The sequence below is a fragment of the Sinocyclocheilus anshuiensis genome, unplaced genomic scaffold (assembly GCF_001515605.1).
Source record: "Sinocyclocheilus anshuiensis isolate Anshui unplaced genomic scaffold, SAMN03320099.WGS_v1.1 scaffold967, whole genome shotgun sequence".
NCBI classification, from domain to species: Eukaryota; Metazoa; Chordata; class Actinopteri; order Cypriniformes; family Cyprinidae; genus Sinocyclocheilus; species Sinocyclocheilus anshuiensis.
Genome location: NW_015542427.1, coordinates 412,182 through 422,075, shown reverse-complemented (window position 1 = coordinate 422,075; position 9,894 = coordinate 412,182). Strand labels below are relative to the sequence as shown.

The following is a 9,894-nucleotide window of genomic DNA, read 5'->3' as shown; positions in this document are numbered from 1 at the left end:
GTCTAACTATCTATCTATCTATCTATCTATCTATCTATCTATCTATCTACAGTGGCGTCATCAGCGTTCTGTTCACTGATTGGATACAAACAGCGCTACACATCAGTTAGCAGCACCATCTCAGCCCGAGCACTGAGCCGATGAACGGAGCCCTGAAATATTATACAGACTCACTGTAAACGAGGACCCCAGGTGCCACACGAGCGACCAAACAGCACAGGTAGGTCATAATAACTCGACATGAGCTAACGTTAGTGTTGGCATGCAGTGTGCTGTTTGTAAATGCTCTCCAGTGCATTGGTGCAGTGTCATGATGAATGCACTCTGTTATGATCTTTACATCACTCCAGCGGCGATATTCTCTTGTAAATTAAAAAGTAATGCGTTACTTTACTAGTTACTTGAAAAAAGTAATCTGATTACGTAACTCGCATTACTTGTAATGCGTTACCCCCAACACTGCTCATATTTACACGGTCTCATTCATCTGTGACCCTGCTTTAAGTCGCAATTAAGTCACTTCCATTTTCTCAGCAATACAAAGTCCGAGTAATGACATTTGAGTATATTTTGTTAATGCAGATGTGTAATAATATAAAGTTGATAAAATCAAGCAATCGTTGATATAATTGTTTAATGACACAGTCTGCCAACACAAAAAATCCATATTTCTTGTAATTGTCAGGCTGCGCATGAAGCTTAATGACTAACGTACAGATGTGTTTTTTTCTCATTGTAGATTTTCTGCCATGTCTGTCAAACAGGAGGACGTCCTGAAAGATGAAAATCTGATCACATATATAGAGGAGATAGCAAAAGACACAGCACTTTTACATGGGGTGTTGATGCGGACCAAAGAAACGCCAAACTCTCCTGAAGTAAGAGCACATCATGTTTCAAGTGCCTAGAAGAAATGTCATTGAGACATTAACAAGCACTGTTTATCTAAGCCGCAAAACCCACCCGCATTTTTGCTTTGGGGGGCAGGAAAGGTTGTCTTGGGGAACCCATTTACATTCTTGTATAATATTTATAATGAATATATTATTTAATGTATAATATAATTTTCCTCTAAAATTATAACAAATAAATGTTCGATATAATGTTTATGCACTATGCAAAATATAACCAGTCACACTGGTGCCAATACCAATTTGCTTAACTGCTATTAAGCTCTGCCATTTCTGTTGCCAATCCCAATTTGCCTAACGTTCTGTTGCGTATGGGAAACTTTAGACAGCAAATGCGCTGGAAGCTTTTTTCTGTGATTTAAACTAGTTTAAAGACAGATGAAGCAGCACTGACATGGAAAACAGGAGTCTTTGTGCATTTGTATTGCACTAAATGTCTTTAGGCTTTTTCTTTCATAACAAATACTATAGAAACAATATATTTACTTTTTACTATGGTGGTGAGAGGCAGTGCATGGTTTTATCTGTGATTAACAATTTTTAAAGATGTAAATTTATATTGATTCATAAAAACAGTAACAACTGTATCCCAACTCAAGCTACTGCAACTTTAAACTCAAGCTACTCATGTAATATTAATTTGTGAAATGTTCACATGTTTGGCAATTGTTTGTCATGTTCTGATGATAAAGAGTAGGCTTTGATGATAAAACCACAGTTAACTCTCTGGTTTCTACAACTTTCACTCAAGAGCAAAAATCTGCCCTTAAAATTGAAAGAAATAAACAGTTGACTTTTATCAGAAATTGCTAGTACCTTTCACAAATAAATACAAAGAAACAACTAATAACATATTGAATTAAATGTTGTTGTTTTTTTAAATAGAAAGACTAAATGTGAAATGTACTCCAAAAATCTTTTATTTACAACGTTTTTACAGCGCACCCTACAAGAAAGGCCCCGGTGGCTCTGTAGAACTAACCCAGATCTAAGACGTCTAACCAAGACTCTTGGAAAGCCATTATTCCAAAGAAATACAGGCAAAAATGATTTCAAATCAGTATTGTGATTGAAACACTAGCCGACATCTAGTCACAGAGGTGCAGTTAACTCACAGTCAAGAATTCTGTCTGTCCTACGGCCATGCTTTGTTTCTGGATTATGGAGTGTTAGTTTTGCCCCGTTGAGTCAACACTGGGCAGAAACCCGTGGCTCAGAGAATCAGGAGTGACTGAAGGGTTTTGGTCGTGTACATGCATGTCGAATAAACGTCTGTCTGTTCACAGGTGGTGAGTTATGCACCGTTCACGTTGTTTCCCACACCGGTGCCCACAGCACTCTTTCATCAGGCTCTGGCAGTACAGACACATTTTAACCGGTTAGTGGACCGTGTCAGCCAGAATCCCGCCTTCCTAGAGGAAACTCTGGCCAGGTATGAAATGATTGCCTTGTTGCTAGGGAACTAGGGAACAAAGGGTTTCAGCTGACAAAAAAAGTTTTGGAATCCCTGCTCTATTGAATTGCAAGTTGACTTCATTGAGTGTCATATTTCTTATTGCCTTATTTTGTCCATTTTAATGGTGAAATGTGCCATTTTTATGTTAAAATACAGTCTCCTATACCAGCTTCATATGCAGAGACATTAAAAACATTCCTCTAATTGTTTGAGAATCCTAACAGCATGTCACTCTATAACACTGACTCTGCAAATGGCATGAGTTTGGGGCGGGACTATCTGTCAGTCCAACCAATGGGAGATAGTTTGGGAAACTGTTATTCCATCAGTATTTTTGGAATTCCATCTAGTGGCACCAAAATTACACACTTGACCTTTAATTCAAACTTTAATAATTTTGGTGTGGTCTGATTCAAATAAATGATTTTTTTGCTTCAACAGCACCATCAAAGTTGACAATTTTACAGCAAGACTTTTCAACATATACAAACAAGTTCAACAGGAACATCGTCCCCAGGTATGTAGTTTGTTTATTATTTAAAAATGGCATGTTACACATTAGTTTGGAACATTTACTTCACTGTTCATGTTCTGTTTTACACTACCGTTCACATTTATTTGAAATGTTTCTTGAGCAGCAAATCAGCATATTACAATGATTTCTGAAGGATCATGTGGAGTAAATCAGCTTTGATATCACAGGAATAAATTACATTAAAAACAGCTATTTTAAAGTGTATTACACATTTTTAATAATATATAAGAGACTTGTAATAGAATCTTACAGACCCTAAACGTTTGAACGGTAGTGTACATGTACAGCATCAACAGTGCCTCTCCTCAGTTGTGGTATTGAAGGTGGGAGAGAGCACTGTACAAGTGTTATTCTATTCACTATTCACTCCCCCCACATACAATCCCTGCCGGTACAAGACTCAAACCTGCAACCTTTGGGTTACAAGTCCGACTCTCTAACCATTAGGCCACGACTTCCGACTTATTAAGATACATTTATTTAAACTATAGCTCATGTCTTCCCCAAGTCAATAGTGCTGGGCTTGAATCGCTCAGACTACATGTTGGACCACAGTCCATATGGTGGGACGTCTCTAAAGCAGATTGAAATCAACACTATTGCTGCAAATTTTGGTGGTCTTGCTTCACGGACACCGGATGTCCATCGGTAAGTCTGAGCTACATGGTAAATTTAAAGCTCTAAACAGCCCTGGTTCATCACTGAAGTACTGAAAGATGTTTAGTATATAAAGGTTAATGTCAGTGCTGTGACACGCTGCTTCTCATTTCTGTAAGGCACATTCTGAAGGTCGCAAACCTGCCAGAGGAGTCTAATAATGTGCTTGACAACAACCCAGCAGCAGGTCTGGCCAGGGGTTTGGCCAAGGCCTGGGAGCTCTATGGATCTGAAAGGTGTGTTTTAAAATTTGGCAAAGCTGAATTTCCAGAAATCATTCTAATATGCTGATTTGATGCTCAAGAAACATTTCGTATTATCCACGTTGAAATGATTAGTCGCAGACTTTTGAACCATAGTGTACTTACACATTGAAAGGTTAAAAATTAGAGTTGCAGTCACTTCATGCTTTATAAATGTTTACTTTGTAATCGAAATGATAAAGTGATAATTTATCTGTCTGATGCTTTCCCTTACAGGGCAGTGGTTATGTTTCTGGTTGAAGATGTTCAGAGGAATATTTAAGACCATCGATATGTAGAGAATGAGCTGTGGAAAAGGTACAGTAAGTAGTAGTTTTGCTGTAATCGGGATTCAGTGTCAAGTTATTTTACATTAATTACTATGTAATTACTACTGTTACTACAGTAGTAAGTACAAGGCATGATCAACATGTACTAAATGTATGTAATTCTGGGTTACACTTCATTTTAAAGTGTCCTTGTTACAGTGTAATTATACATATAATTACTGAGTAATATTAATTAAATACATGTACTTACTATATTATTAGGGTTAGGCTTAGGGTTACTTGCATGTACAGTCAGTAATTATGCATAATTAATTGTTATTATAATAGTAAGTACATGTAACGTGTAACAAGGACACCTTAAAATAAAGTGTTACCCAATTCTGTTATTAATAACACATCCTTATTAGTGTAAGCATCTTTTTCCACCAAGAGCTAATAGGGACTGAAGTGACGATCTGTTGTACTGTGTATGTGCAGAAATATTCCTGTAATAAGAAGACAGCTTGAAGATGTTTGCAGAACTGGATCCCTGGATGAGAGCAGGAGGCTTTTTGTGTGAGTGTTTATGATTTACACATTTCCCATCTGTGTAACACACTAATATTAGCATTGTAGAATACTTGGAAATGACAGCAATGTTCAGTCATAAAAACACAATTACCTGATTATTTTTGTCCAACTTCAGAAGTTCCACACAGATTGAAATTTAGTCACGACTTTACACAAATATGTCAATAAAGGCCTCATTTTTTCAATTCAACCTGCAGAGATGGTCGTGAGATCGCCATTGTCTATTTCCGTAATGGATACATGCCCCAAAACTACACCTCAGATAAGGTGAGGACACTTTTTTTTTTGTCCCATAGTAAAAAAAGATTATTCTCAGAAATGATCAGTCTTAGGTGTTTGCTGGGAATGTAAGTCATAACCTGATGCATGTTTCAGAGCTGGGAGGCCCGTCTGATGATGGAGCGCTCTCTGGCTGTGAAGTGTCCAGACATCAGTACCCATCTCTCCGGTACTAAGAAGGTGCAGCAGGAATTGGCCCGGCGGGGGGTTCTGGAGCGCTTCTTCCCTGACGAACCTGAAACAGTTGCTCAGATTCGGGCCACTTTTGCTGGACTATACACCCTGGACATGGTAGAGGAGCAACATTGTTAACTGGGGTGCTGAATCCTGCTTGAACAGATATATCCTATGATTAGATTTAACTCTAATGAAGCAGTTGAACCGAACTCAAGGGTTACACAGGAATCACCATCATAAAGCCGCATTCACACTAGAGTTTAAGCACGCAAAACAAGAAACAGTGGCTCATTCGTACATTTGCACAAATTTGTGCATGAAATTGGCATAGAAACGTAGTCATGAGCAAATCAAGATTCAGCAATAACTTTTGTACTAAATTAATTCTAAATTTACAAAAGAATGTGAAAACAGTTTGGTGGGAGTGATGAAAACCTACAAAGGAAGTGTTGCGCGCAAAGCCCTTATATGGAAATGGTTTGGGTGTTCCTATGTAAATTACTAGCCTCCGGCACGCAGGCTAATACTCCAAATTATTTAACATTAGAACAAGATTAAGAACAAATTAATGTGAGTACACACGTGTTGTAAATAAGGTGAAAATTTTAGGTGAGAAATGTTCTTGTTTAAATATCTAGTTCAGTCATGAATCTCTAGATGGCGCTGGCTGATAGGTCACTTAACATGCAGTCTGCTAGCAATCACATCATTTACTACATGGCACAACACGACTGGCTACAGTTGATTCTGCAGTCAGTGAGATTGCTTGATCCTTATTTAAGCAATCTGGTTCAGTGTTCGCTGTAAGATAGACCTGCCTTACACCGTCAGAAACCCTCCACCTCCTCCAGCTCCGCCTGTCTAGATCTGCTACGGGATTTATATATGCCTATTCATGCAGCAGCCGCATATCTTATATGCTCTCTGCAATGTGTCTGTATATGTATTGACAGTAGCAAGTACACCAAGTAGCTAGTCCCCCAAGACCAAATAAATTAACATTGTCATATCTATTAACATTCTAAAACTATTCTCGAGTTTCCATGATTGAAATATAAATAATCCACGTGAATGAAACCAATGTCAAGCTGCTTGTTGGCTCTTTTTTTGGCTGATTGTCGGCAAAATAATAGCATAGAGAGCACATGAAAATTATATATTTTGCTAATTATTATTTTATTAGAATTATTTCTTGGTTCCATTTTCATTTAAAAAAATTTTTTTCATTTTAGTTTTATTGTATGATAACCTTGGTAGGACACTATACTTTCAGAAAGGCTGAACATCATAAGCAGGATTGAGCCCCGCTGTTGAAACTACTAAACAGTGTGTGTATATCTATATATCTTTTTTTTTTAACTTTTTTGAAATGAATTTTAAATGGTCAATCTGTCTTTCCACAGGGAGAAGGTGATAAAACAGTAGCAGTGGCTTTGGCCAATCCTGATCAGTATGTGCTGAAATCTCAGAAGGAGGGAGGTGGTGGGTAGTCACACGTCAAGTCCTGTGTTGTGTTCACACATATACGTTACAAACACTTGCTCAAAGATTTCCTACTGTATGCCACAGGTAACAACATTTATGACAGTGAGATCTGTGAAGTGCTGGAGAACCTGAAGAACTCCACTGAGAGGATGGCTTACATCCTGATGGACAAGATCCAGCCCGTCCCGGTCCAGAACTACCTGCTCAGGCCCGGAGCTACTCTGAAACTGAACTCCTGTCTAAGTGAGCTGGGCGTATTTGGAGCGTATGTCAGGTGGGATCATTGTTAGCAGCTCTTCAACAAAATCTCTGCTTTTATTTTACAAACATCTTAAAATCGACTGTGTTACAGCAAACAAATGCACCATTTTCACACACAGGAAAGGCAAAGACATGGTGTTTAATGAGTGCGTGGGCCACCTGCTGAGGACCAAGAGCTCAGAGCATGCTGATGGGGGGTGGCTGCAGGAGTAGCAGTACTGGACAACCCACTGCTGGTCTGAACTACAGCACCACCTACTGGACCGGAGGAGGATGCCATACGGCTGACGTCACGGGAAATCATCATCCCTGTGATTAATTTTTCACCTGGCATCTGTTTTATCAAAGGTTTAGTGTGTGAATATCCCCTACAGTTCGAGTAATCTGATCTGTGTGAGAAGTAGCCATTGAGGTTTTATAAAATAGACGTTTCCTTTTTTTAGCTACTTTAATTGGTAACCGATTTTATTAAACTACATTGGTAACATGGTTCCATGGTAGCCAACATCCATGGCCAAGCATTAATCATTAAATGATTATGATCATGATTAGTGTTGATATACATAATTAAGCACCAAATCAGTATATTAGAATGATTTCTGAAGGATCATGTGACACTTAAGACTGGAGTAATGACAAAATCTAGCTTTACGTCACAGGAATAAATCCCGTTAAAAGTATTTAAAAATAAATAGAAAACTTACTTTATTTAGATATTCATTTTAATACTGCTGTACAATATTACTGTTTTTACTGTATTTTTGATGAATTAAATGCGACCCAAACACCAAACTTGTGAACGGTAGTGTATATTAACTGTGGAAACATTATGTAATTTCAATGAAATGTAAAAAGATATTCTAGGAAAATCTACTGGAGATTATTTTCTACCTGCACTAATAGACATAAAAAAGAAGAAGAAATCTAACTCCAATCAAACATCATTCTGAAATCCATGTTTATTTCAATCTCCACATTACAGCCACAGAAATCACACTCTCATCACCAACCAACCAAAGGCAACACCAGAAACACCTCCATCCTCTCGTTCATTCACTCAACTCTGGACACGTCACTCTCAACTTCTGAAAAACTGGTTCCAATAAAGCAAGATAGTACAAAGATGATACAAGACATGCATCAAATTTCAACCAATGAAGAACAATGAAAAGAAAAAAAGAAACGTTTGACGAAGTTACAAGACCTCAACAGTAAAACAAGGCCAAAAGAGTTGTTCTGAAAAAAGAATCGTATGATGGTTAAATCTGTATTGAATAGTGGGATTATCATGAAGATGCTTTTGAACACGGAAACATTCCAAAATGTTACAAAGAAAGAAAGTGGAGTCTCTACACATTTTCTTGGCTGTATTGCTTAATATCCTGGCTGAAAAGCAACAGGCAGTCAGTGAAGTTAGTTTAACGGGGAACAGATAGACAAAGGCTCAAACTAACTAATGTAAAATCATCTATCGGAATGTGCAGGGCAGAATGACGCAATGATCCACATAGTAACGTCTCTCCTGCCACACAATAGTACATACTTCATGATGTACACACTCGCTTATCCACATAACAATCAAAATGCATCAATGCAAGCGTCAACTGAAAATGAAAACTAAAGAAAAACACTGCGTGGTTCTAACTACTTGATATGAAAGAAAATAAAAGAAACTTGTGTGAGACAGCCGATAAAACGAACTCAGATTACAGGCGTTTCATTAAGTAGATTTTACATTCGTTGATGCTTCTTTCCCCCCCCCGTTTCCCCTCAGCCCAAAATATACAATGAATATATACACGTTATATTCACTACAGTGAACTTTCAAAACAATAAGGCATCCTCGTATGGACTTTATATCATTATCAGAGCCATGAAATTGATAAACGTATTTAAAGCGACACTGTCTGACCACCTGATTTTTGATGCCTAAAATCCAAATCTTCCCATGACTCTTTTCCTATGAAGAAAAACACAATGTTGAACATAGGAAACTTTATTAGAAATCAAGACAGTGACGTTCAATAGAAACGAGCCTGAATGATAGTCACCTGCAGTCACATGACCGATGTCATGTACTGCGAGGCCCAAACCAACACAACGCCACAAAGTACCACCTCGTAAGCTTATAGTTGCAGGGTCAGCGAATTGACCCCATCCCTGACCCGATGAGAGAATCACGGCAGTCGGTCGCCAGATAACCATTTGCTTTTTAAAAACTTCCATTTCTGCGTTAAAAAATGGTACATAAAAATATACGTTTTGTGCAGTACAAGTTAGTGCAATTGTATTTTTTCCCTCTTGTTCTTCTCATTGGCACTTAGTGAAAGTTATGATCATGAGCGGGATGCTCTTTCCTTTCTGGGAAAGAGAAGACAAAGCTGCTCTAAGCTGTCAATATATTTTGATAAATTCGGTCATTTGGCAATTACGCACCTGCTCAATTGTTTCTTTGATTCCCATCATTAATGGTTAAACTGCTACATTTTGTGAGAGCTACATTATGATTGCCAGTTTTGGTCGGTCTGATGAAAGCTGAAACATGATTTCATTCCTATACCTGGAAGGTAAAACATAATGTCAAATATTTTATTTGGGTTGGAATTAGAGTTTATTTTTTGAGGAATTATTCACCCCAAGAATAATAAATGTAAAAGAAAAATTGCATTTTGGAACTAAAGGGATAGTTAATTCAAAAAATTCTCATCATTCCTTGATGGATGTCATACATAACTGTATGACTTTTCTTCTTTTTTTTTAATCTAAATATCTAAAAGAAGATATTTTGAAAAATGTCTCACCATCTCTGGTATTTTTGTCCACACAATGAAAGCCAATGGGGTCCAATGTTGTTTGTAGCCCCTTTTAACTTCAATTGTATAGACAAAAAATAAAAAATAAAAATTTCCATGTTTCACACAAGTCAAATAGACTTGAAATGACATGAGGGTGAGTAAATGATGACAGTTTATTTTGGGGTGAACTGTCCCTTTAAGATTCACATTCAAATGTCCAATGACTGTCAGTGTTT

At 37.6% G+C, this 9,894-nt stretch overlaps 1 pseudogene; it reads left to right on the top strand.

The window, feature by feature from the left end:
- Window positions 1-6,607, top strand: part of LOC107693542 (glutathione synthetase-like) — a 13,693-nt pseudogene extending 7,086 nt beyond the window's left edge.
- Window positions 6,608-9,894: the final 3,287 nt, after the last annotated feature.